Source organism: Eucyclogobius newberryi, unplaced genomic scaffold, assembly GCF_026437365.1.
Source record: "Eucyclogobius newberryi isolate DKJ021-1_F unplaced genomic scaffold, fEucNew1.0.hap1 SCAF_87, whole genome shotgun sequence".
In the NCBI taxonomy this organism is placed as follows: Eukaryota; Metazoa; Chordata; class Actinopteri; order Gobiiformes; family Gobiidae; genus Eucyclogobius; species Eucyclogobius newberryi.
The window spans coordinates 202,138-218,713 of NW_027316529.1; the positions used below are offsets into that span (position 1 = coordinate 202,138).

A 16,576-nucleotide genomic window follows, 5' to 3' on the forward strand; every position below is an offset into this window, starting at 1 on the left:
ACGACTGTGGTAATGGCCATTCTGCAAATGGGCCTTCAATGTGTAGTCAATTTACATACAAGCCGTCAACAAAGTTATCGATGCAGACCAACAAGAGACATAAAATACATAGCCAGTGATCAGCCAAACAAGTTGAATCATTGTGAAACTTCAAAATCATTTTTGCAACTGTCTTTGGTACCCATTGAAGGATTACATTGTCATTGACATTGTAAAGATGCAAGGCCTCATGGGAGTCAGACTCTGGATCCAGTTTATTTGCTGCTAAAAGAACACTGTTCCCAAAAAAGGTTATGCACAGCTATGAAATGATCCAGGCTCCATTTGGCTCTGTCTCACTCAGAGCCTGGATAGCTCAGTCGGTAGAGCATCAGACTTTTAATCTGAGGGTCCAGGGTTCAAGTCCCTGTTCAGGCGGTTGTATTACTATGTAATTATTGTAAGATATTAAACACAATACAATACCATACAATTTTAATGACTCATGCCGGCATGTAGACAGAATTTGGACTTGCCTAATGCGAAAAGAACTTCCCGTGGTTCCCCTACATCAAAAACACTGCATGTGATATATCATATCAGATTGATCACCAACCCTCATCAAATTCAATCCTACATGGCGGTATTGCATTGTATGGTTCCATGGTGTAATGGTTAGCACTCTGGGCTTTGAATCCAGTGATCCGAGTTCAAATTTCGGTGGAACCTAGAACTGTCTTGAGTTGACTGCAAACCAATGTGTGCCATGGTCCCACCCTCTTTTTTCAACGAGTGTCAATTTACATGCAAGCCATCAACAACAGTGTTTATGGAGCCAAGAGCCATACAATATCATGGACATTGATCAAAGTAAAAGTTCAGTTTAGTTTATTACTGAAAAAGAAACAATTCTTGTATTTCGATTTTAAAGCCAGCATCACTGCCCAAGAGTCAGTGTCTAGAGACAGAGTGATATTACTGAGAAAACAAGCTGATATATTCTATTGTGCAATGCTAAATAGTGAAGCCAGAACAACACCCCAACTATGAAGCACTTTCTATAAAATGCAGACAGATCATGGCTGTGGTTGAGCTCTACTTTTGACTTACATTTGGCACAGGAGTCCTGATATTGGCCGTACAGTTCCTATTCGTGAACAAGTTGCTGACAAGAAAACCCCAAAGAGGAGCACTTATGAGCATGAAGAAGCACAAGTGGTTCCATTTGAAGTAATCTTGGAGCAAGGACTTTTTCTTTTGCATTACCAATGGAGGCTTTTGTCATATGGAACTGCCCCCCAACAAAAAGCACTTACTGAATTTCATTGACAAGTCAATGCTCATGTTAGGGAAATAAGAATGACTCTCTGAAACTGGTGTTTAAACAAACTTTTCCAGAACGTAATTTCAAAGTGCATGCAGACAAAGACATCAACACTACCCCAACAAGTAGCACTTACTGCATTCAAAAGTCAAGTCAGTGCTTGTGCCAGGGTAATGTGAATGACCAGGTAGAGTGAAAACTTCATGGTATTTTTCAAAACTTGAGATACTTGCAGTTATTGAGGCCAAAGTCACAACCAAGACAACCCCAAAGAGAAGCACTTATGATTGCAGAAGCCAACAGTGGCTCAAGTTGAGGTCGTCTTAATGTGTTTGCTTCACAATGTCTTAAATGGTGGTCACAACAAGTAGAACTTACTGAAAAAAACAAGTCAATGCTCCTGTTGAACTCCACTGAATCCAGATATTCCTATCAAAGTGGCTGCTGTACTCCAGATCTTCTTCCGATGTCTTCTTGGCCGTCTCTGGTGAGTTGTGCTGGCTAAGGTATGTGACCAGTATAAGTACCGTATGCCATAGCCCCACCTTCTTTTCAGGGTTTCAACGACTGTGGTAATGGCCATTCTGCAAATGGGCCTTCAATGTGTAGTCAATTTACATACAAGCCGTCAACAAAGTTATCGATGCAGACCAACAAGAGACATAAAATACATAGCCAGTGATCAGCCAAACAAGTTGAATCATTGTGAAACTTCAAAATCATTTTTGCAACTGTCTTTGGTACCCATTGAAGGATTACATTGTCATTGACATTGTAAAGATGCAAGGCCTCATGGGAGTCAGACTCTGGATCCAGTTTATTTGCTGCTAAAAGAACACTGTTCCCAAAAAAGGTTATGCACAGCTATGAAATGATCCAGGCTCCATTTGGCTCTGTCTCACTCAGAGCCTGGATAGCTCAGTCGGTAGAGCATCAGACTTTTAATCTGAGGGTCCAGGGTTCAAGTCCCTGTTCAGGTGGTTGTATTACTATGTAATTATTGTAAGACATTAAACACAATACTAGACCATACAATTTTAATGACTCATGCCGGCATGTAGACAGAATTTGGACTTGCCTAATGCGAAAAGAACTTCCTGTGGTTCCCCTACATCAAAAACACTGCATGTGATATATCATATCAGATTGATCACCAACCCTCATCAAATTCAACCCTACATGGCGGTATTGCATTGTATGGTTCCATGGTGTAATGGTTAGCACTCTGGGCTTTGAATCCAGTGATTCGAGTTCAAATCTCGGTGGAACCTAGAACTGTCTTGAGTTGACTGTAAACTGCAAACCAATGTGTGCCATGGTCCCACCCTCTTTTTTCAACGAGTGTCAATTTACATGCAAGCCATCAACAACAGTGTTTATGGAGCCAAGAGCCATACAATATCATGGACATTGATCAAAGTAAAAGTTCAGTTTAGTTTATTACTGAAAAAGAAACAATTCTTGTATTTCGATTTTAAAGCCAGCATCACTGCCCAAGAGTCAGTGTCTAGAGACAGAGTGATATTACTGAGAAAACAAGCTGATATATTCTATTGTGCAATGCTAAATAGTGAAGCCAGAACAACACCCCAACTATGAAGCACTTTCTATAAAATGCAGACAGATCATGGCTGTGGTTGAGCTCTACTTTTGACTTACATTTGGCACAGGAGTCCTGATATTGGCCGTACAGTTCCTATTCGTGAACAAGTTGCTGACAAGAAAACCCCAAAGAGGAGCACTTATGAGCATGAAGAAGCACAAGTGGTTCCATTTGAAGTAATCTTGGAGCAAGGACTTTTTCTTTTGCATTACCAATGGAGGCTTTTGTCATATGGAACTGCCCCCCAACAAAAAGCACTTACTGAATTTCATTGACAAGTCAATGCTCATGTTAGGGAAATAAGAATGACTCTCTGAAACTGGTGTTTAAACAAACTTTTCCAGAACGTAATTTCAAAGTGCATGCAGACAAAGACATCAACACTACCCCAACAAGTAGCACTTACTGCATTCAAAAGTCAAGTCAGTGCTTGTGCCAGGGTAATGTGAATGACCAGGTAGAGTGAAAACTTCATGGTATTTTTCAAAACTTGAGATACTTGCAGTTATTGAGGCCAAAGTCACAACCAAGACAACCCCAAAGAGAAGCACTTATGATTGCAGAAGCCAACAGTGGCTCAAGTTGAGGTCGTCTTAATGTGTTTGCTTCACAATGTCTTAAATGGTGGTCACAACAAGTAGAACTTACTGAAAAAAACAAGTCAATGCTCCTGTTGAACTCCACTGAATCCAGATATTCCTATCAAAGTGGCTGCTGTACTCCAGATCTTCTTCCGATGTCTTCTTGGCCGTCTCTGGTGAGTTGTGCTGGCTAAGGTATGTGACCAGTATAAGTACCGTATGCCATAGCCCCACCTTCTTTTCAGGGTTTCAACGACTGTGGTAATGGCCATTCTGCAAATGGGCCTTCAATGTGTAGTCAATTTACATACAAGCCGTCAACAAAGTTATCGATGCAGACCAACAAGAGACATAAAATACATAGCCAGTGATCAGCCAAACAAGTTGAATCATTGTGAAACTTCAAAATCATTTTTGCAACTGTCTTTGGTACCCATTGAAGGATTACATTGTCATTGACATTGTAAAGATGCAAGGCCTCATGGGAGTCAGACTCTGGATCCAGTTTATTTGCTGCTAAAAGAACACTGTTCCCAAAAAAGGTTATGCACAGCTATGAAATGATCCAGGCTCCATTTGGCTCTGTCTCACTCAGAGCCTGGATAGCTCAGTCGGTAGAGCATCAGACTTTTAATCTGAGGGTCCAGGGTTCAAGTCCCTGTTCAGGCGGTTGTATTACTGTGTAATTATTGTAAGACATTAAACACAATACTAGACCATACAATTTTAATGACTCATGCCGGCATGTAGACAGAATTTGGACTTGCCTAATGCGAAAAGAACTTCCTGTGGTTCCCCTACATCAAAAACACTGCATGTGATATATCATATCAGATTGATCACCAACCCTCATCAAATTCAACCCTACATGGCGGTATTGCATTGTATGGTTCCATGGTGTAATAGTTAGCACTCCGGGCTTTGAATCCAGTGATTCGAGTTCAAATCTCGGCGGAACCTAGAACTGTCTTGAGTTGACTGTAAACTGCAAACCAATGTGTGCCATGGTCCCACCCTCTTTTTTCAACGAGTGTCAATTTACATGCAAGCCATCAACAACAGTGTTTATGGAGCCAAGAGCCATACAATATCATGGACATTGATCAAAGTAAAAGTTCAGTTTAGTTTATTACTGAAAAAGAAACAATTCTTGTATTTCGATTTTAAAGCCAGCATCACTGCCCAAGAGTCAGTGTCTAGAGACAGAGTGATATTACTGAGAAAACAAGCTGATATATTCTATTGTGCAATGCTAAATAGTGAAGCCAGAACAACACCCCAACTATGAAGCACTTTCTATAAAATGCAGACAGATCATGGCTGTGGTTGAGCTCTACTTTTGACTTACATTTGGCACAGGAGTCCTGATATTGGCCGTACAGTTCCTATTCGTGAACAAGTTGCTGACAAGAAAACCCCAAAGAGGAGCACTTATGAGCATGAAGAAGCACAAGTGGTTCCATTTGAAGTAATCTTGGAGCAAGGACTTTTTCTTTTGCATTACCAATGGAGGCTTTTGTCATATGGAACTGCCCCCCAACAAAAAGCACTTACTGAATCTCATTGACAAGTCAATGCTCATGTTAGGGAAATAAGAATGACTCTCTGAAACTGGTGTTTAAACAAACTTTTCCAGAACGTAATTTCAAAGTGCATGCAGACAAAGACATCAACACTACCCCAACAAGTAGCACTTACTGCATTCAAAAGTCAAGTCAGTGCTTGTGCCAGGGTAATGTGAATGACCAGGTAGAGTGAAAACTTCATGGTATTTTTCAAAACTTGAGATACTTGCAGTTATTGAGGCCAAAGTCACAACCAAGACAACCCCAAAGAGAAGCACTTATGATTGCAGAAGCCAACAGTGGCTCAAGTTGAGGTCGTCTTAATGTGTTTGCTTCACAATGTCTTAAATGGTGGTCACAACAAGTAGAACTTACTGAAAAAAAACAAGTCAATGCTCCTGTTGAACTCCACTGAATCCAGATATTCCTATCAAAGTGGCTGCTGTACTCCAGATCTTCTTCCGATGTCTTCTTGGCCGTCTCTGGTGAGTTGTGCTGGCTAAGGTATGTGACCAGTATAAGTACCGTATGCCATAGCCCCACCTTCTTTTCAGGGTTTCAACGACTGTGGTAATGGCCATTCTGCAAATGGGCCTTCAATGTGTAGTCAATTTACATACAAGCCGTCAACAAAGTTATCGATGCAGACCAACAAGAGACATAAAATACATAGCCAGTGATCAGCCAAACAAGTTGAATCATTGTGAAACTTCAAAATCATTTTTGCAACTGTCTTTGGTACCCATTGAAGGATTACATTGTCATTGACATTGTAAAGATGCAAGGCCTCATGGGAGTCAGACTCTGGATCCAGTTTATTTGCTGCTAAAAGAACACTGTTCCCAAAAAAGGTTATGCACAGCTATGAAATGATCCAGGCTCCATTTGGCTCTGTCTCACTCAGAGCCTGGATAGCTCAGTCGGTAGAGCATCAGACTTTTAATCTGAGGGTCCAGGGTTCAAGTCCCTGTTCAGGCGGTTGTATTACTATGTAATTATTGTAAGATATTAAACACAATACAATACCATACAATTTTAATGACTCATGCCGGCATGTAGACAGAATTTGGACTTGCCTAATGCGAAAAGAACTTCCCGTGGTTCCCCTACATCAAAAACACTGCATGTGATATATCATATCAGATTGATCACCAACCCTCATCAAATTCAATCCTACATGGCGGTATTGCATTGTATGGTTCCATGGTGTAATGGTTAGCACTCTGGGCTTTGAATCCAGTGATCCGAGTTCAAATTTCGGTGGAACCTAGAACTGTCTTGAGTTGACTGCAAACCAATGTGTGCCATGGTCCCACCCTCTTTTTTCAACGAGTGTCAATTTACATGCAAGCCATCAACAACAGTGTTTATGGAGCCAAGAGCCATACAATATCATGGACATTGATCAAAGTAAAAGTTCAGTTTAGTTTATTACTGAAAAAGAAACAATTCTTGTATTTCGATTTTAAAGCCAGCATCACTGCCCAAGAGTCAGTGTCTAGAGACAGAGTGATATTACTGAGAAAACAAGCTGATATATTCTATTGTGCAATGCTAAATAGTGAAGCCAGAACAACACCCCAACTATGAAGCACTTTCTATAAAATGCAGACAGATCATGGCTGTGGTTGAGCTCTACTTTTGACTTACATTTGGCACAGGAGTCCTGATATTGGCCGTACAGTTCCTATTCGTGAACAAGTTGCTGACAAGAAAACCCCAAAGAGGAGCACTTATGAGCATGAAGAAGCACAAGTGGTTCCATTTGAAGTAATCTTGGAGCAAGGACTTTTTCTTTTGCATTACCAATGGAGGCTTTTGTCATATGGAACTGCCCCCCAACAAAAAGCACTTACTGAATTTCATTGACAAGTCAATGCTCATGTTAGGGAAATAAGAATGACTCTCTGAAACTGGTGTTTAAACAAACTTTTCCAGAACGTAATTTCAAAGTGCATGCAGACAAAGACATCAACACTACCCCAACAAGTAGCACTTACTGCATTCAAAAGTCAAGTCAGTGCTTGTGCCAGGGTAATGTGAATGACCAGGTAGAGTGAAAACTTCATGGTATTTTTCAAAACTTGAGATACTTGCAGTTATTGAGGCCAAAGTCACAACCAAGACAACCCCAAAGAGAAGCACTTATGATTGCAGAAGCCAACAGTGGCTCAAGTTGAGGTCGTCTTAATGTGTTTGCTTCACAATGTCTTAAATGGTGGTCACAACAAGTAGAACTTACTGAAAAAAAACAAGTCAATGCTCCTGTTGAACTCCACTGAATCCAGATATTCCTATCAAAGTGGCTGCTGTACTCCAGATCTTCTTCCGATGTCTTCTTGGCCGTCTCTGGTGAGTTGTGCTGGCTAAGGTATGTGACCAGTATAAGTACCGTATGCCATAGCCCCACCTTCTTTTCAGGGTTTCAACGACTGTGGTAATGGCCATTCTGCAAATGGGCCTTCAATGTGTAGTCAATTTACATACAAGCCGTCAACAAAGTTATCGATGCAGACCAACAAGAGACATCAAATACATAGCCAGTGATCAGCCAAACAAGTTGAATCATTGTGAAACTTCAAAATCATGTTTGCAACTGTCTTTGGTACCCATTGAAGGATTACATTGTCATTGACATTGTAAAGATGCAAGGCCTCATGGGAGTCAGACTCTGGATCCAGTTTATTTGCTGCTAAAAGAACACTGTTCCCAAAAAAGGTTATGCACAGCTATGAAATGATCCAGGCTCCATTTGGCTCTGTCTGACTCAGAGCCTGGATAGCTCAGTCGGTAGAGCATCAGACTTTTAATCTGAGGGTCCAGGGTTCAAGTGCCTGTTCAGGCGGTTGTATTACTATGTAATTATTGTAAGATATTAAACACGATACTAGACCATACAATTTTAATGACTCATGCCGGCATGTAGACAGAATTTGGACTTGCCTAATGCGAAAAGAACTTCCTGTGGTTCCCCTACATCAAAAACACTGCATGTGATATATCATATCAGATTGATCACCAACCCTCATCAAATTCAACCCTACATGGCGGTATTGCATTGTATGGTTCCATGGTGTAATAGTTAGCACTCTGGGCTTTGAATCCAGTGATTTGAGTTCAAATCTCGGCGGAACCTAGAACTGTCTTGAGTTGACTGTAAACTGCAAACCAATGTGTCCCATGGTCCCACCCTCTTTTTTCAACGAGTGTCAATTTACATGCAAGCCATCAACAACAGTGTTTATGGAGCCAAGAGCCATACAATATCATGGACATTGATCAAAGTAAAAGTTCAGTTTAGTTTATTACTGAAAAAGAAACAATTCTTGTATTTCGATTTTAAAGCCAGCATCACTGCCCAAGAGTCAGTGTCTAGAGACAGAGTGATATTACTGAGAAAACAAGCTGATATATTCTATTGTGCAATGCTAAATAGTGAAGCCAGAACAACACCCCAACTATGAAGCACTTTCTATAAAATGCAGACAGATCATGGCTGTGGTTGAGCTCTACTTTTGACTTACATTTGGCACAGGAGTCCTGATATTGGCCGTACAGTTCCTATTCGTGAACAAGTTGCTGACAAGAAAACCCCAAAGAGGAGCACTTATGAGCATGAAGAAGCACAAGTGGTTCCATTTGAAGTAATCTTGGAGCAAGGACTTTTTCTTTTGCATTACCAATGGAGGCTTTTGTCATATGGAACTGCCCCCCAACAAAAAGCACTTACTGAATCTCATTGACAAGTCAATGCTCATGTTAGGGAAATAAGAATGACTCTCTGAAACTGGTGTTTAAACAAACTTTTCCAGAACGTAATTTCAAAGTGCATGCAGACAAAGACATCAACACTACCCCAACAAGTAGCACTTACTGCATTCAAAAGTCAAGTCAGTGCTTGTGCCAGGGTAATGTGAATGACCAGGTAGAGTGAAAACTTCATGGTATTTTTCAAAACTTGAGATACTTGCAGTTATTGAGGCCAAAGTCACAACCAAGACAACCCCAAAGAGAAGCACTTATGATTGCAGAAGCCAACAGTGGCTCAAGTTGAGGTCGTCTTAATGTGTTTGCTTCACAATGTCTTAAATGGTGGTCACAACAAGTAGAACTTACTGAAAAAAAACAAGTCAATGCTCCTGTTGAACTCCACTGAATCCAGATATTCCTATCAAAGTGGCTGCTGTACTCCAGATCTTCTTCCGATGTCTTCTTGGCCGTCTCTGGTGAGTTGTGCTGGCTAAGGTATGTGACCAGTATAAGTACCGTATGCCATAGCCCCACCTTCTTTTCAGGGTTTCAACGACTGTGGTAATGGCCATTCTGCAAATGGGCCTTCAATGTGTAGTCAATTTACATACAAGCCGTCAACAAAGTTATCGATGCAGACCAACAAGAGACATCAAATACATAGCCAGTGATCAGCCAAACAAGTTGAATCATTGTGAAACTTCAAAATCATTTTTGCAACTGTCTTTGGTACCCATTGAAGGATTACATTGTCATTGACATTGTAAAGATGCAAGGCCTCATGGGAGTCAGACTCTGGATCCAGTTTATTTGCTGCTAAAAGAACACTGTTCCCAAAAAAGGTTATGCACAGCTATGAAATGATCCAGGCTCCATTTGGCTCTGTCTCACTCAGAGCCTGGATAGCTCAGTCGGTAGAGCATCAGACTTTTAATCTGAGGGTCCAGGGTTCAAGTCCCTGTTCAGGCGGTTGTATTACTATGTAATTATTGTAAGATATTAAACACAATACAATACCATACAATTTTAATGACTCATGCCGGCATGTAGACAGAATTTGGACTTGCCTAATGCGAAAAGAACTTCCCGTGGTTCCCCTACATCAAAAACACTGCATGTGATATATCATATCAGATTGATCACCAACCCTCATCAAATTCAATCCTACATGGCGGTATTGCATTGTATGGTTCCATGGTGTAATGGTTAGCACTCTGGGCTTTGAATCCAGTGATCCGAGTTCAAATTTCGGTGGAACCTAGAACTGTCTTGAGTTGACTGCAAACCAATGTGTGCCATGGTCCCACCCTCTTTTTTCAACGAGTGTCAATTTACATGCAAGCCATCAACAACAGTGTTTATGGAGCCAAGAGCCATACAATATCATGGACATTGATCAAAGTAAAAGTTCAGTTTAGTTTATTACTGAAAAAGAAACAATTCTTGTATTTCGATTTTAAAGCCAGCATCACTGCCCAAGAGTCAGTGTCTAGAGACAGAGTGATATTACTGAGAAAACAAGCTGATATATTCTATTGTGCAATGCTAAATAGTGAAGCCAGAACAACACCCCAACTATGAAGCACTTTCTATAAAATGCAGACAGATCATGGCTGTGGTTGAGCTCTACTTTTGACTTACATTTGGCACAGGAGTCCTGATATTGGCCGTACAGTTCCTATTCGTGAACAAGTTGCTGACAAGAAAACCCCAAAGAGGAGCACTTATGAGCATGAAGAAGCACAAGTGGTTCCATTTGAAGTAATCTTGGAGCAAGGACTTTTTCTTTTGCATTACCAATGGAGGCTTTTGTCATATGGAACTGCCCCCCAACAAAAAGCACTTACTGAATTTCATTGACAAGTCAATGCTCATGTTAGGGAAATAAGAATGACTCTCTGAAACTGGTGTTTAAACAAACTTTTCCAGAACGTAATTTCAAAGTGCATGCAGACAAAGACATCAACACTACCCCAACAAGTAGCACTTACTGCATTCAAAAGTCAAGTCAGTGCTTGTGCCAGGGTAATGTGAATGACCAGGTAGAGTGAAAACTTCATGGTATTTTTCAAAACTTGAGATACTTGCAGTTATTGAGGCCAAAGTCACAACCAAGACAACCCCAAAGAGAAGCACTTATGATTGCAGAAGCCAACAGTGGCTCAAGTTGAGGTCGTCTTAATGTGTTTGCTTCACAATGTCTTAAATGGTGGTCACAACAAGTAGAACTTACTGAAAAAAAACAAGTCAATGCTCCTGTTGAACTCCACTGAATCCAGATATTCCTATCAAAGTGGCTGCTGTACTCCAGATCTTCTTCCGATGTCTTCTTGGCCGTCTCTGGTGAGTTGTGCTGGCTAAGGTATGTGACCAGTATAAGTACCGTATGCCATAGCCCCACCTTCTTTTCAGGGTTTCAACGACTGTGGTAATGGCCATTCTGCAAATGGGCCTTCAATGTGTAGTCAATTTACATACAAGCCGTCAACAAAGTTATCGATGCAGACCAACAAGAGACATCAAATACATAGCCAGTGATCAGCCAAACAAGTTGAATCATTGTGAAACTTCAAAATCATTTTTGCAACTGTCTTTGGTACCCATTGAAGGATTACATTGTCATTGACATTGTAAAGATGCAAGGCCTCATGGGAGTCAGACTCTGGATCCAGTTTATTTGCTGCTAAAAGAACACTGTTCCCAAAAAAGGTTATGCACAGCTATGAAATGATCCAGGCTCCATTTGGCTCTGTCTCACTCAGAGCCTGGATAGCTCAGTCGGTAGAGCATCAGACTTTTAATCTGAGGGTCCAGGGTTCAAGTCCCTGTTCAGGCGGTTGTATTACTATGTAATTATTGTAAGATATTAAACACAATACAATACCATACAATTTTAATGACTCATGCCGGCATGTAGACAGAATTTGGACTTGCCTAATGCGAAAAGAACTTCCCGTGGTTCCCCTACATCAAAAACACTGCATGTGATATATCATATCAGATTGATCACCAACCCTCATCAAATTCAATCCTACATGGCGGTATTGCATTGTATGGTTCCATGGTGTAATGGTTAGCACTCTGGGCTTTGAATCCAGTGATCCGAGTTCAAATTTCGGTGGAACCTAGAACTGTCTTGAGTTGACTGCAAACCAATGTGTGCCATGGTCCCACCCTCTTTTTTCAACGAGTGTCAATTTACATGCAAGCCATCAACAACAGTGTTTATGGAGCCAAGAGCCATACAATATCATGGACATTGATCAAAGTAAAAGTTCAGTTTAGTTTATTACTGAAAAAGAAACAATTCTTGTATTTCGATTTTAAAGCCAGCATCACTGCCCAAGAGTCAGTGTCTAGAGACAGAGTGATATTACTGAGAAAACAAGCTGATATATTCTATTGTGCAATGCTAAATAGTGAAGCCAGAACAACACCCCAACTATGAAGCACTTTCTATAAAATGCAGACAGATCATGGCTGTGGTTGAGCTCTACTTTTGACTTACATTTGGCACAGGAGTCCTGATATTGGCCGTACAGTTCCTATTCGTGAACAAGTTGCTGACAAGAAAACCCCAAAGAGGAGCACTTATGAGCATGAAGAAGCACAAGTGGTTCCATTTGAAGTAATCTTGGAGCAAGGACTTTTTCTTTTGCATTACCAATGGAGGCTTTTGTCATATGGAACTGCCCCCCAACAAAAAGCACTTACTGAATTTCATTGACAAGTCAATGCTCATGTTAGGGAAATAAGAATGACTCTCTGAAACTGGTGTTTAAACAAACTTTTCCAGAACGTAATTTCAAAGTGCATGCAGACAAAGACATCAACACTACCCCAACAAGTAGCACTTACTGCATTCAAAAGTCAAGTCAGTGCTTGTGCCAGGGTAATGTGAATGACCAGGTAGAGTGAAAACTTCATGGTATTTTTCAAAACTTGAGATACTTGCAGTTATTGAGGCCAAAGTCACAACCAAGACAACCCCAAAGAGAAGCACTTATGATTGCAGAAGCCAACAGTGGCTCAAGTTGAGGTCGTCTTAATGTGTTTGCTTCACAATGTCTTAAATGGTGGTCACAACAAGTAGAACTTACTGAAAAAAAACAAGTCAATGCTCCTGTTGAACTCCACTGAATCCAGATATTCCTATCAAAGTGGCTGCTGTACTCCAGATCTTCTTCCGATGTCTTCTTGGCCGTCTCTGGTGAGTTGTGCTGGCTAAGGTATGTGACCAGTATAAGTACCGTATGCCATAGCCCCACCTTCTTTTCAGGGTTTCAACGACTGTGGTAATGGCCATTCTGCAAATGGGCCTTCAATGTGTAGTCAATTTACATACAAGCCGTCAACAAAGTTATCGATGCAGACCAACAAGAGACATCAAATACATAGCCAGTGATCAGCCAAACAAGTTGAATCATTGTGAAACTTCAAAATCATTTTTGCAACTGTCTTTGGTACCCATTGAAGGATTACATTGTCATTGACATTGTAAAGATGCAAGGCCTCATGGGAGTCAGACTCTGGATCCAGTTTATTTGCTGCTAAAAGAACACTGTTCCCAAAAAAGGTTATGCACAGCTATGAAATGATCCAGGCTCCATTTGGCTCTGTCTCACTCAGAGCCTGGATAGCTCAGTCGGTAGAGCATCAGACTTTTAATCTGAGGGTCCAGGGTTCAAGTCCCTGTTCAGGCGGTTGTATTACTATGTAATTATTGTAAGATATTAAACACAATACAATACCATACAATTTTAATGACTCATGCCGGCATGTAGACAGAATTTGGACTTGCCTAATGCGAAAAGAACTTCCCGTGGTTCCCCTACATCAAAAACACTGCATGTGATATATCATATCAGATTGATCACCAACCCTCATCAAATTCAATCCTACATGGCGGTATTGCATTGTATGGTTCCATGGTGTAATGGTTAGCACTCTGGGCTTTGAATCCAGTGATCCGAGTTCAAATTTCGGTGGAACCTAGAACTGTCTTGAGTTGACTGCAAACCAATGTGTGCCATGGTCCCACCCTCTTTTTTCAACGAGTGTCAATTTACATGCAAGCCATCAACAACAGTGTTTATGGAGCCAAGAGCCATACAATATCATGGACATTGATCAAAGTAAAAGTTCAGTTTAGTTTATTACTGAAAAAGAAACAATTCTTGTATTTCGATTTTAAAGCCAGCATCACTGCCCAAGAGTCAGTGTCTAGAGACAGAGTGATATTACTGAGAAAACAAGCTGATATATTCTATTGTGCAATGCTAAATAGTGAAGCCAGAACAACACCCCAACTATGAAGCACTTTCTATAAAATGCAGACAGATCATGGCTGTGGTTGAGCTCTACTTTTGACTTACATTTGGCACAGGAGTCCTGATATTGGCCGTACAGTTCCTATTCGTGAACAAGTTGCTGACAAGAAAACCCCAAAGAGGAGCACTTATGAGCATGAAGAAGCACAAGTGGTTCCATTTGAAGTAATCTTGGAGCAAGGACTTTTTCTTTTGCATTACCAATGGAGGCTTTTGTCATATGGAACTGCCCCCCAACAAAAAGCACTTACTGAATTTCATTGACAAGTCAATGCTCATGTTAGGGAAATAAGAATGACTCTCTGAAACTGGTGTTTAAACAAACTTTTCCAGAACGTAATTTCAAAGTGCATGCAGACAAAGACATCAACACTACCCCAACAAGTAGCACTTACTGCATTCAAAAGTCAAGTCAGTGCTTGTGCCAGGGTAATGTGAATGACCAGGTAGAGTGAAAACTTCATGGTATTTTTCAAAACTTGAGATACTTGCAGTTATTGAGGCCAAAGTCACAACCAAGACAACCCCAAAGAGAAGCACTTATGATTGCAGAAGCCAACAGTGGCTCAAGTTGAGGTCGTCTTAATGTGTTTGCTTCACAATGTCTTAAATGGTGGTCACAACAAGTAGAACTTACTGAAAAAAAACAAGTCAATGCTCCTGTTGAACTCCACTGAATCCAGATATTCCTATCAAAGTGGCTGCTGTACTCCAGATCTTCTTCCGATGTCTTCTTGGCCGTCTCTGGTGAGTTGTGCTGGCTAAGGTATGTGACCAGTATAAGTACCGTATGCCATAGCCCCACCTTCTTTTCAGGGTTTCAACGACTGTGGTAATGGCCATTCTGCAAATGGGCCTTCAATGTGTAGTCAATTTACATACAAGCCGTCAACAAAGTTATCGATGCAGACCAACAAGAGACATCAAATACATAGCCAGTGATCAGCCAAACAAGTTGAATCATTGTGAAACTTCAAAATCATTTTTGCAACTGTCTTTGGTACCCATTGAAGGATTACATTGTCATTGACATTGTAAAGATGCAAGGCCTCATGGGAGTCAGACTCTGGATCCAGTTTATTTGCTGCTAAAAGAACACTGTTCCCAAAAAAGGTTATGCACAGCTATGAAATGATCCAGGCTCCATTTGGCTCTGTCTCACTCAGAGCCTGGATAGCTCAGTCGGTAGAGCATCAGACTTTTAATCTGAGGGTCCAGGGTTCAAGTCCCTGTTCAGGCGGTTGTATTACTATGTAATTATTGTAAGATATTAAACACAATACAATACCATACAATTTTAATGACTCATGCCGGCATGTAGACAGAATTTGGACTTGCCTAATGCGAAAAGAACTTCCCGTGGTTCCCCTACATCAAAAACACTGCATGTGATATATCATATCAGATTGATCACCAACCCTCATCAAATTCAATCCTACATGGCGGTATTGCATTGTATGGTTCCATGGTGTAATGGTTAGCACTCTGGGCTTTGAATCCAGTGATCCGAGTTCAAATTTCGGTGGAACCTAGAACTGTCTTGAGTTGACTGCAAACCAATGTGTGCCATGGTCCCACCCTCTTTTTTCAACGAGTGTCAATTTACATGCAAGCCATCAACAACAGTGTTTATGGAGCCAAGAGCCATACAATATCATGGACATTGATCAAAGTAAAAGTTCAGTTTAGTTTATTACTGAAAAAGAAACAATTCTTGTATTTCGATTTTAAAGCCAGCATCACTGCCCAAGAGTCAGTGTCTAGAGACAGAGTGATATTACTGAGAAAACAAGCTGATATATTCTATTGTGCAATGCTAAATAGTGAAGCCAGAACAACACCCCAACTATGAAGCACTTTCTATAAAATGCAGACAGATCATGGCTGTGGTTGAGCTCTACTTTTGACTTACATTTGGCACAGGAGTCCTGATATTGGCCGTACAGTTCCTATTCGTGAACAAGTTGCTGACAAGAAAACCCCAAAGAGGAGCACTTATGAGCATGAAGAAGCACAAGTGGTTCCATTTGAAGTAATCTTGGAGCAAGGACTTTTTCTTTTGCATTACCAATGGAGGCTTTTGTCATATGGAACTGCCCCCCAACAAAAAGCACTTACTGAATTTCATTGACAAGTCAATGCTCATGTTAGGGAAATAAGAATGACTCTCTGAAACTGGTGTTTAAACAAACTTTTCCAGAACGTAATTTCAAAGTGCATGCAGACAAAGACATCAACACTACCCCAACAAGTAGCACTTACTGCATTCAAAAGTCAAGTCAGTGCTTGTGCCAGGGTAATGTGAATGACCAGGTAGAGTGAAAACTTCATGGTATTTTTCAAAACTTGAGATACTTGCAGTTATTGAGGCCAAAGTCACAACCAAGACAACCCCAAAGAGAAGCACTTATGATTGCAGAAGCCAACAGTGGCTCAAGTTGAGG

At 40.8% G+C, this 16,576-nt stretch overlaps 15 non-coding genes across 15 annotated transcripts; all 15 read left to right on the forward strand.

The window, feature by feature from the left end:
* The first annotated feature begins 344 nt into the window (after positions 1 to 344).
* Positions 345 to 417, forward strand: trnak-uuu (transfer RNA lysine (anticodon UUU)). Its single transcript has one exon. It is a non-coding gene; the product is annotated as a tRNA-Lys (tRNA).
* Positions 418 to 636: 219 nt separating this feature from the next.
* On the forward strand, positions 637 to 708 carry trnaq-uug (transfer RNA glutamine (anticodon UUG)). Its single transcript has one exon. It is a non-coding gene; the product is annotated as a tRNA-Gln (tRNA).
* Positions 709 to 2,210: 1,502 nt separating this feature from the next.
* Positions 2,211 to 2,283, forward strand: trnak-uuu (transfer RNA lysine (anticodon UUU)). The gene has a single exon. It is a non-coding gene; the product is annotated as a tRNA-Lys (tRNA).
* Positions 2,284 to 2,502: 219 nt separating this feature from the next.
* On the forward strand, positions 2,503 to 2,574 carry trnaq-uug (transfer RNA glutamine (anticodon UUG)). Its single transcript has one exon. It is a non-coding gene; the product is annotated as a tRNA-Gln (tRNA).
* A 1,509-nt stretch (positions 2,575 to 4,083) lies between these two features.
* Positions 4,084 to 4,156, forward strand: trnak-uuu (transfer RNA lysine (anticodon UUU)). The gene has a single exon. It is a non-coding gene; the product is annotated as a tRNA-Lys (tRNA).
* A 1,801-nt stretch (positions 4,157 to 5,957) lies between these two features.
* On the forward strand, positions 5,958 to 6,030 carry trnak-uuu (transfer RNA lysine (anticodon UUU)). The gene has a single exon. It is a non-coding gene; the product is annotated as a tRNA-Lys (tRNA).
* Positions 6,031 to 6,249: 219 nt separating this feature from the next.
* Positions 6,250 to 6,321, forward strand: trnaq-uug (transfer RNA glutamine (anticodon UUG)). Its single transcript has one exon. It is a non-coding gene; the product is annotated as a tRNA-Gln (tRNA).
* Positions 6,322 to 9,698: 3,377 nt separating this feature from the next.
* On the forward strand, positions 9,699 to 9,771 carry trnak-uuu (transfer RNA lysine (anticodon UUU)). Its single transcript has one exon. It is a non-coding gene; the product is annotated as a tRNA-Lys (tRNA).
* A 219-nt stretch (positions 9,772 to 9,990) lies between these two features.
* Positions 9,991 to 10,062, forward strand: trnaq-uug (transfer RNA glutamine (anticodon UUG)). The gene has a single exon. It is a non-coding gene; the product is annotated as a tRNA-Gln (tRNA).
* Positions 10,063 to 11,565: 1,503 nt separating this feature from the next.
* Positions 11,566 to 11,638, forward strand: trnak-uuu (transfer RNA lysine (anticodon UUU)). Its single transcript has one exon. It is a non-coding gene; the product is annotated as a tRNA-Lys (tRNA).
* A 219-nt stretch (positions 11,639 to 11,857) lies between these two features.
* trnaq-uug (transfer RNA glutamine (anticodon UUG)) lies at positions 11,858 to 11,929 on the forward strand. Its single transcript has one exon. It is a non-coding gene; the product is annotated as a tRNA-Gln (tRNA).
* Positions 11,930 to 13,432: 1,503 nt separating this feature from the next.
* On the forward strand, positions 13,433 to 13,505 carry trnak-uuu (transfer RNA lysine (anticodon UUU)). Its single transcript has one exon. It is a non-coding gene; the product is annotated as a tRNA-Lys (tRNA).
* Positions 13,506 to 13,724: 219 nt separating this feature from the next.
* trnaq-uug (transfer RNA glutamine (anticodon UUG)) lies at positions 13,725 to 13,796 on the forward strand. Its single transcript has one exon. It is a non-coding gene; the product is annotated as a tRNA-Gln (tRNA).
* Positions 13,797 to 15,299: 1,503 nt separating this feature from the next.
* Positions 15,300 to 15,372, forward strand: trnak-uuu (transfer RNA lysine (anticodon UUU)). Its single transcript has one exon. It is a non-coding gene; the product is annotated as a tRNA-Lys (tRNA).
* Positions 15,373 to 15,591: 219 nt separating this feature from the next.
* On the forward strand, positions 15,592 to 15,663 carry trnaq-uug (transfer RNA glutamine (anticodon UUG)). Its single transcript has one exon. It is a non-coding gene; the product is annotated as a tRNA-Gln (tRNA).
* The last annotated feature ends 913 nt before the right edge of the window (positions 15,664 to 16,576 follow it).